This window comes from Sciurus vulgaris (assembly GCF_902686455.1).
Source record: "Sciurus vulgaris genome assembly, chromosome: 1".
NCBI lineage: Eukaryota > Metazoa > Chordata > Mammalia > Rodentia > Sciuridae > Sciurus > Sciurus vulgaris.
This window is the reverse complement of record NC_136461.1, coordinates 146,656,105-146,673,452: the sequence shown is the minus strand read 5'-3', so window position 1 is coordinate 146,673,452 and position 17,348 is coordinate 146,656,105. Positions and strand designations below refer to the sequence as shown.

The window sequence follows — 17,348 nt, the reverse complement described above, 5'->3', positions numbered from 1 at the left end:
GCTTTGGAGGTCTGGGTTAAATGTGGGTGATGCCACATCTTTTCCTCTGTTCTGGAAACATGACTCCTACAGGGAGATTCCTGCAGCAGTGCTTCCCAAAGCTGTCCTGTGGTTACAATGTTGGTTCTGCTTCCAAGCCACCCTTATCATGTCTCTTTCCGCTCTGGACAGCCACTGAACTCTTCAACCACCAGTTTTATGCCACCCTCTGTGATCTGGCCCGCCCCCAACACATTAGCTCTTTAGACCACTCCCCTGTGCTTTTCATCCTGGGAGTTGGTGAGTTCTAAAACTTTTACATCCTGTTTGCAAGTCTCTGAAAATATCATAAATTATTATAAGCATTATGCATCTGCCTATTTTTAAAATATGTCTGGGAGAACATATAAATGCTTATGCCTATAATTATGCATGCACCTTAAGATTCCCTAAAGTAAAAATTCACAGTTGAGGGGCTGGGGCTGTAGCTTAGTGATAGAGCATGCTTAGCATGCATGAGACCCTAGATCAACCTCTAGCACACAAATAAAAAGCAAACAAAACAGTTTATGTTTGAATGTGATGTCAAAAGATCTAGCTGTGGTCAGATTGGCCAAAACTTTTTCTGAGATGGTTCTGAATATACCTATGGGGGCAGCAGATTCTGGGATTAGAAGCCTGAATTCCAAGTTATGTGATCTTCAATGAGTAATTGAGTTAATTTCTCTATGCCTCAGTATCTGCCTTCAAAAAAAAGGAGGATTAAGAACGGTGTTTACTTCATACAGGGATGATGGGAGGATAATGTGAGGATATTGTGAAAACTGAATATTTCCTGGCACAAAATAGGTTTTCGCTAAACATTAGTAAGTGTTATTAATTGGGTTGATTTCTTCTTATGACCAATAATAAAGATACAATTTCTCTTGTGTATTTGCAGTTAGAGGTTGGAGATGTGGCTCAGTGGTACAGTGCCTCCCTAGCATGTGCCAGGTCCCTATTTGATCCCCAGCACCCTGCCCCACTCAAAAAGACATTCTCATGGATTGAGACTAGGGATTGAACTCAGGGGCACTTGTTCACTGAACCACATCCCCAGTCCTATTTTGTATATTATATAGAGACAGGGTCTCACTGAGTTGCTTAGTGCTTTGCTGTTGCTAAGGCTGGCTTTGAACTCATGATCCTCCTGCCTCAGTCTCCCAAGCCACTGGGGTTAAAGGCATTCACCACTGTGCCTGGCCAGCCAAGATTAGACTTTTAAAAATTTTTTGATTAATGAAGACTTTTATTCCTCATTTCTAAAATTATAAGGTGTGGCTGAAAAATGTAAAAATATAATGGTTACCAGCTACTCTCACTTGATATAAATGTCAAACACTTCTGGCTGTGTTGTACAAAGGTTTGTTTATTCACTAGAATAGAGAAAGATGATAGGATGACTGATCCTGTGGTTCTCCATACCAGAATCAGCAAAGTGTTGCCAGGTTCCTTCTTTGTGTATACAATGTTGTAACAGTTCATTACACACAGGCATAGTACTAAGTATGCAATAGAATTTTTTTTCATTAAAATAATTCTTTTTTTCCAATTTCATTAATGAATACCTGGTTGAAACAAATCTATTCTATAAGTTTTTCTTCCCACAAAACAGCATCATCTGGCTAATAGAATTGATGTTATAAATTAGAATATTATTGGTTTGTGGTTTTGTTTGTATTTAACTTGTGATTTATTTTAGATTTTCAATTAAATAAATATAACTGAATGAATATGCCATTATGGTCAAACTTCCAAGTCTTCAGATTCAGCTGATTTAGATAAAGAGTATTTAGAAAGCTGGGTACAGAGATCCAACCTGTAACCTCAGCAATTTGGGAGACTGAAGCAGAAAGTTTGGAAGTTCAAGGTCAACCTGGGTCAATTTTGAGACACCATCTCAAAATTTTTAAAAGGGAGGGGGTGTATGTGGTAGAGCACCTCTGAGTTCAATCCCCAGTAGGGGAAAAAAGATTTATCTTTATGTGGCTAAATCTTATATTTGTATCTTTGTCTTGTACCTCTTCCCTAAATCCAGGTCCTGCCCAGTACTTAAAACAAAACAAAACAAAACAAAGAATTGTCTGTATTAAACAAGTAGAACTTTTTTTCTTGTCATTATTCCCTAAACAACAGCATAAATTATTTCCATAGCATTTACATTGTATTTGATACGTGGAAGGATATGTGTAGTTTATATAAAATATAACACTGTTTTATATAAGTGACTCGCAGATCTTGATATTCAAAGGAGAGGTTCTGGAACTAACTCCCCAAGGAAACCAAAGGACAACTCTATAGTTATATAAATATAAAGAACTTACACCTAAGAGTTTTGGGACACATATTTCAGTGATATTTCAGTAAATAATAATGTGAACCGGTATGGGGGCTTCAGGACCCATTGCTCAGGTGAGAAACTTGGCTGGAGAGCACCTCAGCCTGGCTTGCTCAGGTCCCACTCTTTTTTGTTTATTCATTTTTGGTACTGGGGATTGAACTTGGGGGTGCTTGACCACTGAGCCACATCCCCAGCCCTATTTTGTATTTTATTTAGAGACAGGGTCTCACTGAGTTGCTGAGCACCTCACTTTTGCTGAGACTGGCTTTGAACTCTTGATCCTCCTGCCTCAGTCTCCTAAGCTGCTGGGATTACAGAAGTGTGCCACCACACCAGCTTGGGCCCACTCTGAAGGGCTTCTCTCCATGCTTTCATTCCTGCTGTCCTTGACCTGGAAAAGCCTGCTTTTCTCTCTTCCACATATTAAAATTCTAAGCACTCCTCTGGGATCAGCTGAAATCCCATTTTCTGACAACTTCAATTTTCATTAATCTGTCTCACCAGAACTCCTATAACACTTAAATCTGTGCCACATAGTGCAGCACTTAGTTATGTAGTTTGCTGTTGTCGTGAGTTCTATGATGGTTGTCTCTGCAGTCAGGCTTTAAGACTGCTCAGAGTGGGCTGGGGCTGCATCTCAGTGGTAGATCACTTGCCTAGCATGTGGGTTACCCTGAGAACTTTCAATTTTAGTATATGTGCTGCCGAAGCAAGTACTCCCTGAGAATGTTCAGCAGCACTGAAAAAAAAAAAAAAAAAAAAAAAAAAAAAGCGCTGAAATTGGGTTATGTCTTGGGCTTTGTCTCCTTTAGTTACAAAGTGGTCCCAAGAACTATGAAAATGACTGCGTATCCTTATAAAGTACAGTCAGTAACTGAATCACATATTGATCCTTGGTTGGTTTTAGAGTTTATTCAGGTTTCGATTAAAAAAAAATTCTGAGATCCTAAGTAGTTTCTCAAACAAGAATTGTCAACTTACAGTCCCAAAATGGCCACACAAACTTGACTGGATCAGGAAACCAGTGGTCTAGCTGTGGGTCATTTGTTTCTTTCCTTGTCCAAAGTTAGATGTCATATTTCCTGTAAGCTCTGACTTGAAACAAGACTCAGATTGTGTGTGTGTATGTGTTACGGATGTTCATGCATCTGTTTCCCCATTCCCACACTGAAAGGATAAGGTAAGCCAGGTATAGTGCCACACACCTATAATCCCAGCCACTCATGAGGCTGAGACAGGAGATCAAGTTCAAGGCCAACTTGGGCAACTTAGCGAGACCTTGTCTCAAAATAAAATAAAAAGGTCTGGGTATGTTACTTAGTGGCAGAGAATTTGTCTAGCATGTGTGAGGCTTGGGGTTTAATTCCCAGTACCACACCACATACACACACACACACACACACACACACACACACACAGGAGTAAGATTAGGAGATCTTTAAAATACCTTCTTGCTCCAAAATTCTTTAAAATATTGATATACATGCCTATTAATTTGAAATTAGCATCCACAAATATGTGTGAGTGTCAGAATTTCACCTGGGATAATGTTCAGAAGTCAAGCTCAATAGTTCAACAGCGGTACTCGAAAAGTTTCAGCTGGCTTCTTTGTTAAGTGTGTTATTGCACTTAGTGCTTATGAATTCCTGCTATAAAGCAACTAGATGACAGAACTTAACTCTCTTGGTTTTCCCAGTTGTTCAGAAACTGAGTTGCATTTTCTGGCTCTCAAACTTCGTAAACTCATCAGATTTTGCTGCAGAGAAATGTCATTAAAATAGTCCTCAGCAGAAAACACTAGCACCATTCATAGTGAAATGCTGTAACAGTAAGTAGTATTTTAAAACTGTGAATTGGATATATTTTTCTATCTTGTACACATACATACATTTAGACAGATGTGTAAGGCAAATGTTTATTTTCCTCACGTAGATGTCTTTTAATTGTCTAAGAGTTGCTTTAGTCTTACTGCTGAGGTACATTCTGCCTCAGCTCCCTTCACCTTGGAAAGCAATAACAGGTTCCAAACTGTTTTCTTTCCCTAAAGGGTGGGTTGAAGGTCCAAAATTTCCTCATTAGAAAACTTGCACTGAGCCACACAAATCTTGCCATTGTGGATGGTGCATGCATGTGGGACTATTACTTCATACACAATGACATGAGACCAGAAAACATGTGAGCAGGAAGCCAAACCCAAAAAAGAGTTGGGGAGCTTCCAACTTTCCGTGGAGCACAGAAATGAAGCAAAATCCAGCAATACTTTGGCTTCAGGTGTCCGGGGGCTACACAGCTGTGACCTATCTACTCTTCAAACACTATGTAGGCAAGCACAGTGGCTCAGGCAGCATCCAGTCTGGAGTAAATCATTATGTCAACAAACCCAAAAAAGATTGTGAAGGGTGTAGCAATTACTTAGAAAGCCAAGACTTTAAATGGCTTGAGTAACTTAAATGTGGAATGGCTAGCACCATATATGGAAGCTCAGTATATTCCTCATACTTTTAATCGTGCTAATGGGAATTCCCAAATATTGTCTTGCTCCTTCTTTAAATAATAAGCTTTCCCACGATGTGAACTCTTTCTAAAATATAAATTTGGGGCTTATTTTGCATAGCTGAGATGTTAACAGTTCCTTTTTGGAACTCTTCATATTTTTTTTTATGGCAATAGCATTGGCAAAAATTGGAATATTTTTCATCATTTGAAAATCAAAGTGGGGCTGAAGATACAGCTCAGCAGCAGAGTGCTTGCCTAGCATGTGTGTGTGAGGCCACGGGTTCAATCTCTAGCACTACGAATGGGGGGGGGGGGTTAAAAGATAATTTCTAATAAGTGATAAAACTTTTTAATATTTAGAGGTGGAAATGGCTTCTTAAATCTGTTTTTAAATGTGTTGATACAACTCACCTATTAGAAAGAAAATTATATACGTTTTCAAGATGAGCCATAAAGTCTGAGGCTAACTAACTCCTTTTTGTAATAAGTGGCATTTGCTTCAAAGAACTCAGGTGAGGTAAGAGTTCTGAAATCCAGGAAATCTGAGAGAGGCTTTGCCCTAGAAGATTAAATGTGAAGTGTAGAAAGGGTGAAAGGGTATAAGAAAACGAAGGTTATCAAGTAATCAGACCTCAAAGATTAAAAAAAGCCGCGATTTCCTGTCTGCTTTTTTTACTATTCATTCAAAATGTTAAAATTGTTCCTGTTGTCATCTCTTAAAAGTTCACAAATACCACCCACCCCTCCTCTCTCCACATACTCTTTCAGAGTGTGGGGGAAACTCACTGGTCACACTGAAGAAGGGAGAAATGGGTGTAAGCCATTTAATGATCAGGGAAGAAATTACCTACTTTGCTTTAGTCTCCCAGTGGATCTCCTAGTTCAAGGGAAGAAAAAAATCTCTGCTAAGAAAAGGGATTTTTATATGAATAAATATTAATATTATATGCTTTTATAAGTATATATAGAATACTACTGTCTCACAGAATTTCCCCCTCCCCGCCGTCTCTGCTGATTTCTGAAGGCTCAGCGGAAGTAAAAATTACCCTCTAATTTTGTCTAGGCAAGATGGCCTAGCCTTTGCCTTCCTATTGAAAAGTTAATGGGAACACAACCTACCCAAAGCAGGGACCCAAGATTAAAGCTATAAGCCCAGTGAGCCTAGATACCGGTCATTCTTGGGAGCATTAGAACATACGAAAACAAACTCAGTCTTTATATTTCTCCTCAAATATTCTGAGAGAAAAATCTGGCAATTTAATTTTTTTCTAAAAAGCTACCTTCTATTTTTATTTGATGTGCCAGTCTAGCCTCTTACCAATATCTCATTCCAACCTTACCATAACTAATTCTATTTTCTTTACACACTTGTGCCTCTTCTTCTCCTCCTCTTTCCCTCTTTTTTTTTTTTTTTTTTTTTTTTAAAGACAGCGTCTCTCTATTACCCAGGCAGGCCTCAATTTGTTTTTAAATTTTTCATTTGTTCTTTTGAGTTATGCTTGACAGTAGAATACATTTTTTTTTTTTTTTTTTTTTTTTGTGCTGGGGATCGAACCCAGGGCCTTGTGCATGCAAGGCAAGCACTCTACCAACTGAGCTATCTCCCCAGCCCTGTAGAATGCATTTTGACATATCATATATACATGGAGTACGACTTCCCATTTTGTGGTTGTATATGATGTGGAGTTACACTGCCCGTGTATTCATATATGAACATAGGGAAGTCCTATACCTCTTCTTAATCTGTGGTATTTCCTTATAGCTACCCAGTTGCTCAAACCCCAAACTAATATTATAGAGGTTTCCTTTCGTTCCATTCCAGTCACCCAGCTCCAAGTCAAGAATGTTCTACCTTCCAAATATGCCTGGAATTTAAGCCCCGCTGTCCACCTACACAGACCAGGCCCTCAACATTTCTCATTTGTGCACAACAATAGCCTCTTAACTGTTCTCCTAGTTTACAGTGTTGCCACTCTCAGGCCTCTGTCTAGCCCACGCTTGATAAGGCCTCCTGGATGGTCTACCTAAAAATCTTCTAGGGCTGGAAGTGTTGCTCAGTGGTAGAGCATTTGCCCAGTATACACAAGGTCCTGGGTTCGGTGCTGGGAATACTAGCCTAACACTCAAATCTGGATTATATCACAGTTTGTGTTTTTTCCAACAAAATCTTCCTACGAATAAATCACATCTACTCTCTGCCTTCCGAGCTCCACACGAAGTCTGCTTGTGTCTTCACACTGATGTAAGAGTGGTCCTGAAAATGCCCTAAGGAGCTTGAGCTGCAGTGTTTCCATCATGGAGATGGTTTTTGCTGCAAAGAAACAAAATAGTCCAAAGAAATGAAACAAAACCATCTAGTGAGTGAAACAATGTCTTAGTGATGTAGTAGATTGTCTTAGTGATGTAAGTAGAAATTGGGGCCCAAATTTCTTCTTATCTAGATGTGGAATTATAAAACAAATTATTTCGTGACCACAGACTGATCCATGGATGAGTTTGTTTCACTAGATTCAAACAGCTTGGCATAAAGTACCAGCACGCTGATGACTAAGCTCCTACTAAACCTCCAGACTTTCTAGATTCAATACTCAGGTACCACTGGAACCAGGCTTGCTTGCACCTCCTTATTGGCAATACTCAGTCTCTTCTAGAATGTCTTTCCTCACCTCCTGCTTATCCATTAAAACTCAGACAGTTAATATTACCTTTGTGAATATGTCCTTTGGCTGTGTCAGGCTGAGATAAATACTCTAGTCTCAGTGTTGCCTCTCAATCTTAACAAGCTATACTTTTCACAGGTATTATACTGCTATGAAAATGATCTGTGGTTTTGGTCTGTCTCTTTAGACTGTGAAGTCTCCCAGAGGAGGACATTAATCTTATTCATCCTTGTATCATTAATGCTAAGAACAGCATGTAATCCAGAGTAGATGATCAATAAATGAATGAACTAAATGAAGGAATTAAAATGTTAAGAGTAAATGAAAAGGCCCTGAAATGAACTGAACTACACCACTGCTATTTTCATACTCTGTGATAGATATTTCACATATGTTAGTCTATCCAACAGTCTTCTCCTTGGGGTAAGTGGTATTGCTCTTATTTCATAAATGTGAAGCCTGAGGTTGAAAATCTTGAAGATCTTGCTGCTGGTCCTATAACCAGGTAATGGCCAAACTAAGCCTTAAATCCGGATCTTATCAAAGTTTGTGTTCTTTCTACTGTGATTGACTATGCCTTTGAGGCTAATGTTGAGATCCTGTGATCTTTGTCATCAAATTAGCTGCAGACTTTAGTGTTGACAGATGACTTTAAAATTTAGGGGTTAAAGCAACTAGGATCCAGTCTAATTTTTAACTTTAATTATGCATTAGAATTTCTTGGGAGCCACAGATAATTGGAAGTAGAAAGGTTGTTTAAAGAGAATCTTAAAAGCAGAGAACTATACTTTTATAATGTTTCCCACAGTTTTAAATAAATAATGAAAAATAGCTCTATTGCAATCTGAACTTTCATATGAAATTTCTCCATTTGGTTCACTTTGATTATTATCATGTAAAACTCTGAGTACTAGATAGAAACAACAACTGTAAGAATTTAAGATAATGTATATGTACACACGCTAGTATGTACACATTATATATGGGTTTCCCATCTGTTTAAAGATAAGGATAAGCACAGTGGATTAATTGTAGTACCTAAGATATTAAAGTAAAGGACTTCCTTTTATATGTTGTTACCAATTTATATTTCCCATTTTTCTATATTTCATAGTAGAGCAAATTATAATCATGCTTTCGTAAATGCAAATAATACAATTACCACAAATAGAATTTTACCTTTTTGGCTTGTTCAATTAGAAAAATCATTCTTTCTACAGGTTTGGAAGTTGTATCTTTCTTAGTGTTATCCTAAAGTTTTAAATCCACCTTTGTTGAAAGGCAAATTCTCAAAGCCACAAGCAACACCCCTGAGAAGAACTCCATGTGAATGCAGCATTCTTTACAGAAACACAGTTTAATAAAGGGACTTTGGGTTTTGCCAGTGCTTAAGAAGTTAGTGTTCCCTTATTATTAAACCCTTCAGCCATGCAGTGAAAAATTTAATAAAATGAACATGTCCACTATAGTTGCAGTGTTTTGTACAGTTTACACAAACCAGTGCAAGTTTCAAGCCTGCAATGAAAGATGGGATTTATTTCATAGTGTGAAAAGAAACTTTCAACAGTTGTATTTAGCAGAAGTTGTTAGTACTCAAGGCAGAGAAACTGAAGATCAAAGTTGCTGCATCATTTCTCAGAGCCTAACAAGCCAGGTAAATAACCAGGACTGTTCTCTAGGAGGTGTGTGTGTGTGTACAGCCAGACATGACCACAATGCCCTGAAAGTGGCCAATTTAATACCCTCGCCTGAGTGCTCTTTTCTTAAATGAATTATCGACAGAAACCTCTTTCCCTCCTATTATCCTTAGGAGGGACCAACTTGGATGAGGACTTTGGCCAGAAATACATTTTCCATCATCTAAATAACATGAAATGCACAAGGGCAGGAAGAAAAGTTTGTCCTCTTCTTTTTAAAGCAAAAGTAGAGCATCATACTTACAAAAGCCGCCTTCAGAATCTTCTCTAGAGAAAAAGCTCTGGGAACAGGGAGGAGGCAGAGGAGCAGAGATAAGGTGGCAGCGGGACTTCCTTCCTCATCGTGGAGGGGAGACTCATGGTTCCTTATCTGCCCTGACCTCCGAGGAACGCTGGGAGCCAGGAAGGCCTGGCCTCTGATCCTCACTGCCCTCCCTCCTGGCCTCTGTGCCTCGGGTTTCCTATTTGCAGATAGAGCTGCCCGACCTGACACCGGCCCCAAGATTCATTAGGGACTGTCTGCGAAGTGCTTGCAAGATGCTGAGGGTTATATAAGCCCGCGTATTATTATCATCACACACCCCCATAGAACCAACGCTGCCAGACAAACAAAAGGCAGTTCCAAGAAGAGGAGGAGCAGAGGCAGAAGTTACACTGCGGGTGAATTTCGGGACACTCACTGCTGAACTGACTGGAAGAAAAAAAAAAAAAAAAAAAAAAAAAAAGGCAACTCAATATGTGTATGCAAAACCTCCGCAAACAAACTGCGCTGCAGCTGGCCGGACGGCGGCGAGGGAGGCGGGGGCGGGAGGGAGTCAAGGTTTCCAGGCGTGCGGTTCCGGCTCCCGGGGCGCCCTGCACAGTAGCGGCCAGAGGCAGGATGGAGTGGATGAGGAAGATGTGGTATTTGGAAAGCCAGGCGTTCCAGACACCAAGTGCTTAGTAAACACTGATCTTCCTTAGAAGCACCTCGCACCAGGTGCTCCGTACCTCTCTTTATTCCTGGCCTCTTGTTTTCCTAAGGATGGTTTGCAAGGAGTTCCCTCTGCTTTGCGGAATCCTCTATTTTAATCCTCTCTGGGTCTCTGCTGCTCTCTTCTCAGTGGGAGCAATAAACCGGAGCCGGAGGGCTTTTTGCCCCAGACTGGGTCATCTGAGGAAGTTCCGATTTACTGTGAGCACCAAGCTTCCCTGCTACCAACCCCGCCCCCCCCCACCCCCCACCAACTTGCTACTCATATTTTCTTAAGATTTATTATTATCCTGCCCTGCCCCTGGCACTGCTCCCCGGTATGTAAAGAAGTTCCTCATCCTAGCATTTAAAGCCCACAATTTTTGTCTCCACACTAATTTCCCACTTCCCATCCCGCCCTCCAGCGTCACCTATCCCCAGCACATTAGAATATGAATCATTCTCTAAAGATGACCTTTGAGTTCCTCCATTTCCTATCCTTACTCACATCCACCCTCTAAAGCAGGGAATGGCCTCTCTGCTACTCTCTCCCAGGCTCAGTTCAAATCCCAGCTTCCCCTCTTCTGTTAACACTGTGTTTTCTGTTGTTCCTCAAGGGTTGTCTGTCTTCATAAGTTGGGGCCTCGCACTGTTCTCCCTGGGTGGCCTGGGTCAGGGGGCTGAGAAAAGCAGGGGCTTAGTGAGTGATTATTGAATTAACTGACAGATGACCCAATCTTACCTGGGCCATCACCTTGTGTGCTTAGGTGACAACCACCATCGCATGAATGGTAAAGTATTTATGGTTGTTGGTGGTGTGCAATAGGTTCATGAAGGTTTGTGTTACCACCCAAATTTTGTGAAATGTTTGAAACTTTTCAGAAGTTAAAAAAAATAGCTCAATGGCTCAGTGGTAGAGCACTTGCCTAGCACATGGCCCTGGTTTCAATCCCCAGCTCAGAGAGAGAGAGAGAGAGAGAGAGAGAGAGAGAGAGGCGCACGTACACACACACACACACACGCAAAGCAAGCTTTTAGGAAATGTAGAGGGGAATATCTAAACTTAAGTAGGTTTCCTTTAGGACAAGTTTAACTGCTGGCATGTGTGGAGGTTCTCCTACCGTATACTAGAAGACCTATATAAAGTGGAACTTTATACAAGACAAAGTGAGATTTTCAGAAATCACACACTTCGGGATGCATGTATGAGGGAACTCTTCCACTTTTGAAAGAATGTGGGCCATCACCACAGTCCCTCAACAAATGAGCAACAGCTCTCTGGCGAATTGTTTTATGATATAGGGTGAAATATGGAACAGGATCTGTCAGGTACTGAATTTCTTGTGGCTTTGTAAAAAGTGTTCTTGATGACATTTCCTCTGTTTTTCTTTGGTAAAAGCAACATGCTTTAAATTCCATCTGTGCGGGTTGGATTGGCCATGGTGTCATTTAAAAGACTTGGGGTGTGTCTACACAGCGCACGCTTTCCCATGCATACAGAATGTTCAGTGAATTAGAAGAATTTTCCCGCCTCCGCTAATTTGGAACAATCAAAAACAATTCAGGTTCTAAAGAATTTCAGCCTCAAGTTCTTGAGGGTTTGACTTCAGGAATGACAGAGGTCTCTTTGCAATTTAGAAGTTCAAGTAGAGGCTCTTCCCTTATTCTGTTTTGCTCAGGTCAGAGCCATAACCTTTATTACAGCTACCATTTATCTCTACAAGTTTCAGGCACTAGGCTAGGTGCTTTTCATGCATTCATGTGTGTGTGTGTGTGTGTGTGTGTGTGTGTGTGTGTGTGGCAGGAGATCAAATCAGGGCTTGGTGTATGCTAGGCAAGCACTCTACCACTGAACCATACCCTACATGCATTCTTTACCCAGCAATATTCTAAAATAGAACTATTTTTATTTTTACATATAGAAAATCAAGTAGGATAATGTGTCAGCCTTCCGTCTCTGTGACATAATACCCAAGATAAACAATTTATAGGGAGGAAAGTTTTATTTTAGCTCACAGTTTGAAGTTTTCAGTCTTTGGTTGCTTTTAGACCTGTGGTAAGGAACAACACCATGGCAGGAAGGGTGTGGTAGAGCAGCTTCTTACCTTATGGTGGCCAGGAAACAGAGAGACAAGAAAGGAGCTGGCATCCCAGTATTCCCTTCAAGATACTCCCTGCCCCAATGGCCTAACTTTCTTCCATCAGTCCCCAACCCCTGAAGGTAGTATTACCTCCCTATAGCATCACACACTGGCAATCAAGCCTTTAGCAAATGGGCCTTTAGAGGATATTTAAGATCCAAGCTATGCTGGGCATGGGGCAGGCACCTGTAATCCCAGTTACTCAGGAAACTGAGGCAGGAGAATTGCAAGTTTGAGGCCACACTTGGTAACTTAGCTAGACCCTACCTCAAGAATAAAAAGCAACCAAAAACAAACATAATAATACACATATACACCAAGGACTATAGATGCACCTTAGTGGTAGAGCACTCGGCTACCATGCATGAAGCCCCGTTCAATCCCAACTACACACACACACACACACACACACACACACACACACACACTCCAAATTATAACACTGGTCCAACAACTTACAGAGTGACAGAAAATGTATATCTGTCCGAATCTATAGTCTGTAGTTTTTTCATTCTCCTGAAAGCTGGAATCTTTCCAGTATTAACTCATCTTCTGGTTATCAAACAGAGTCCCAAGGATGCTAGGTATTCCAGGAGGTACTTTAGGAAACTTGACTTTTTGTGGGAAGGGGGCAACTGTGAGGGAGAAGCTAGGCCGTTGAGCTTGGGATCTACTTCATACCAGGAAACATTATTTCCATCTGTTTACCGTGACTATAGATTTCATTTGAAACAAGTGTTTTGCTAGTACAAAACATTTAACTTAGGCTGGGCACAGTGATGTACACCTATAGTTGCTGCTACACAGAAGGCTGAGGCAGGAGGATCTCTGAGTTCAGGAGTGCGAGGCCGGTCTGGGCAACATAGATTTTTAAATAATTAAACTTGGAGTCCAGAGAGACTAAATGACTTGCTCAAGACTTTATAACTAAGAGTGACAAACCTACATGTCTACTTTAGATGTCTAGCCTCTACCTGAAACTACTGCCTCCCTCCCCCACACCTTGTATTATTTCCCTACTTGTTAAATTATAGGGAAAGTGAGAGAGGCTAGAAAAAGTCTAAACTCTCTCTGTCTTGACCGCATTATCCTTGAAAGTGGAAAGTGGGAATACCTTCATACTGGCAAACTAGACTATTTTTTTTCAGCCCATTGCCTGTAAGTCTGAAGTTGGTCAACATTTACCTTGTGACAGATTAAAATCAAGTGGAGTTAAAAATGTATTTTGGATGATTGAAGGCTCTCCTCTCTTCATTCAAATCAAAATGAGAAGCAAAGGATGCTTCTGCATGAATCATTGAGCTAATTATATGACCTGAGAGCGTGCTCACTAGGAAAACCACTTAAACCCTCATATTTATCAATTCAGTCAAAAGTGACACTTCACACGAGACATGACAGGTGTGGGAAAGGTTATTCATTGAGAATAGGAATGGCTGAGGGAACATCATGCAAGCCCACGTGGATTATATGGGCAACTGAGCTTGTAAGGCCTAAATTTTATGCATTGCCTTGACATCTCTGAGCATTATTGAGCCCTAGAGGCCTAACTGTGAGTTCCTCTGCTTTTACCTGATAAGTAGCCCCTCCAGTGGAAAAGGCACCTGGGTCATTTCCCTGTCACTGGACCACACTCTACCTGTTCCTCAACCCAACTTCTCTATGCAATTCTTCAAACAAACCAATTCCATCCTCCCCTGGGAATGAGGAGATACCTCATCCTGTTCTCACAATGTAACATGCCTCCCACAATCCTTATTGGTTCATTCTGTTCCATGTTCCAGAGTCTACTCACTTTGTGGCCCTGAATCCTCCTCCTCTGGGCTACAATAAGTACATGTGACTAATAAAACTGCTATCGATCTTATCTGTCCAGCTTTGAATTCCAGTGTTCCTCCATCTCCAGAGCCCTGGGGTGGGACACTCTCCTCCAGCACAGAGTGAAGAGGAGTCAAACAAAACAATGACCAGACATTAATACTAATACTAAATGGAATTTTTACAGAGAGCTAGTGCCAAATAGCCCATCCTTTGGAGTTTTGCTAAGTGTCAAGCTATGTGCAAATATAAATGAATTTTAACTGAAATTATGTCAGTAAGAACTGACCTTTATTAATTTCAAGGCCCCTGAGCTTTGCCATCTGCTCTTTTTAATTTTTGTCATTCTCACCTAGAGATTTTTGGGAGCAATAGCACTCTTGTCTTTCCAGAGATGGCTTAACTACAGCCTCGCCTAAAGGCAAAGGAATAAAAAGATGACCTTCCATTCCTGTCATTTAAATCTCTGCTAACTGCATTCTTTCAGGAAAATGTAGCAGAAAGAATTTTTCTCATTTCTGCAGACAAGAGATTATAATAAACAGATCTTTTATTTCCATCTGAAACATCCTTATATTAATATATTTCTAAATTCTCAGTCCGAGTTACAAAGCTTGAGATGTAATTTCTTTTCCTGTTCATGAGATTTACAATAGGAAGGTCATGTTTGTACTAGACTTTGGTTTGAAATTAATCTTCTTTTCTCCTTGGCATTTCTATAGAATCCAGGCACTTCATTATTTAGTCATTTCTAAATATGAAATACTTGTCATTCTTGAACAACGATCTAATCTTCTCTTTATGGGTGGAGAAACTGAGTTGTGGAACTTGCAAATCTTTGCCAGGGCATAGATCACTCAAGGTTGTGACTAGCCATTGAAATGCTTTCCTCCACACGTTCTTAGACTACAGAGCATAAATGTAAATTGTTCTATAAGCAGCATGTGGGAAAACCTCCAAACATTAGGAAGTATTAAAAGTTCATTTGCATTCTGCCTAGTAAGACAAAACTTATGGAATAAATGCATGCAAACACCACAACCACCTTCAACACTAGCGCGGTGTGATTTCCCCTGTCTTCTGGATTGTGCCTCCAACAAATCAAAATATATTCTTGGTTCAGTTGAACAAGGGTTCATTTAAGCCACATCTGTTGCTCATCAAGCCTCTATTTTAGGACTAGGGAATTCTTTTTCAGAGATAGTCTGTCTGGAAGATCTTATGGCAACAAATAGTCCTCATTAAATTTCACAACATTTTTCCAACATACATACAGTACTCGCTTTTATGTGATTCTAGAATCCAGGCAAAACCCTGCCCCCCCACACACACACTTCAAAGGATTCCTCACTTGACTAATTCTAAAGAGTAAATTGATTTTCTCATCATTTATTGTGTTTGACAATAGAAAGGCTGATGCAGCAACATTGCTAAAATGACAGCTTCTTTCCATCCAAGGGGAAGGAATGTGTGTTAATATTCTTAATGACTGGCATCTTTATGAGAAATGTGAAATCATTTATTCTCAGCAATAACCTGCCTAGCATTAAAAAGTACTTGATGCTTAGTACGGAAATAATCTGTCAGGAAAAATTATTTACACTGATGCAAATTAACTGAATAAATTCGCTTACTGTAGCTTCGTAATGATGGTATGGAGATTCAAGTTGGTTAAAAGTCAGTCTGAACTGAAGATGGATATGGAAAGAATCTTTCAAGAAGTGATCTGACATACTACTGGAGGAAGAGATAACACGTTTATTTGATAAATTCCTTTCATATTTACTAAGAATTTCGGCAATTGATTTAAGCAGGAACATGTAAATCAAGTGAATATGCATGTCTTGCTTATTCAGAACAACAGAATAATATCATCCAAACCATTGTGAGTATGTTTATCCTGATGCCTCGTTTCTAAATGAATAGCTGTGTTTTCCATGAGGTCTTTTTCCAGTCCTCACAAGGCTAGCTTGGACCTGCACCCAAGGGACAAGTCTAGGAGAGGTGAGCCCTTGGCCTGGCACTTAAGCAATATATAGACTGTTCTGTGTGTTCTGCGGGAGAGTCGGTCCTCTCTTAATAGGCTTGCTGTTGCACACCAGTTAACAAGTTTTTATTGGAATCTTAGTCTTCTCTTCCTCGCCAGCTTCATAGTGAAACTTCTTGTAGCTCTTCACCAAAAAAAAAAAAAAAAAAAAAACAACTAGTAAATTATGGGAAGAAGCACTTTGCTGGTGTAAGAAATTTCATTAGTCTAGGGGAAAAAAAGGTGTAAATTGCAGGAAAATGTAAACCACCTCCATGTAACTGATGACTGAATTGTACTATTAAGCCTTTGTAGGAAACTTTCTTTTGAGGTACTGCATGAATTTCTGGAGGCAAATTGACTTGGGTGCAAATCCCAACTTTAAAGGTGTAGAAGTTATCTTTAGTCTAGTTCCTATACTTGTAACTAGAATGACTAGCACAGGAGCAACAAAGTCTGAAGGTGAATGGCAGTGTCCATCCTGTGGTAGTGATTCAGTATCACTCCTTTTCTCCCTTTTCCAAGAACTTTTAGAGTATGAGTTCAGCATTACTTGCTCGAGTGAACAAAAAACATATTCCCTCCCAAGGGAGCATTAGCTAAGGGGCAGTCCTAACAGTTGCTTAGGTTTTTCTGTTTAAATACAAAAATACAAAGGCATGGGCTGGGGGTGTAACTCTGTGGCAGAGTACCTGCTTAGCATGTGCAATACCTTGTGATCCATCCCCAGCACTGCAAAAAGAAACAGATATATTTATATCTCCGTGTGTGTGTGTTTGTAAATCAATAAGGATCTCTTTAAAAAGAAGGTGATTGGTAATCAGTAATAACCTGAATGTTGTTGTTGCATCTTTAGACTTGGAGACAACTGTCATTCAGAGGATCAGGTAAACTCAAAGTGTAGAGGTTATAAATCTTCAGATCAAACCCAGGGCCCTGTGCATTGCTAGGCAAGAGTTCTGACCACTGAGCTCTATCCCTTGCCCTCTTTATAACTTTATGCTAGAAACTAGTGCATTAGAAAAAGAGAAAAAATGAACATCATACAAGAAATTGAGCATGTGGTGAGTCAACTTTGTGCAAGCAATTTCAAAGTATAGATTGCAAATACAGTCAGGGATGCCAAAGAGCAGAAGTGGGGAAAAGCCATGGAGCATTGACTGGGCAGAGAGGGTGGAGAAGAAGAGCAGGTATCTGGG

General features: G+C 40.2%; 1 protein-coding gene across 3 annotated transcripts in view; it reads right to left on the bottom strand.

Annotated features, from left to right (window-relative positions):
- The window catches only part of SULF1 (sulfatase 1), a 168,761-nt gene that overhangs the window by 130,793 nt on the left and 20,620 nt on the right, over window positions 1–17,348 (bottom strand). For 2 of the 3 annotated variants that reach the window (XM_079110985.1, XM_079110982.1), the window contains exon 1: window positions 9,457–9,766. The exons of the other annotated variant lie outside the window; for it this stretch is intronic. The gene's annotated coding sequence lies outside the window, so the exon portion shown is untranslated. Of the gene's footprint in view, window positions 1–9,456; window positions 9,767–17,348 lie in introns of those variants that run through there. 3 annotated transcript variants of the gene reach the window in all.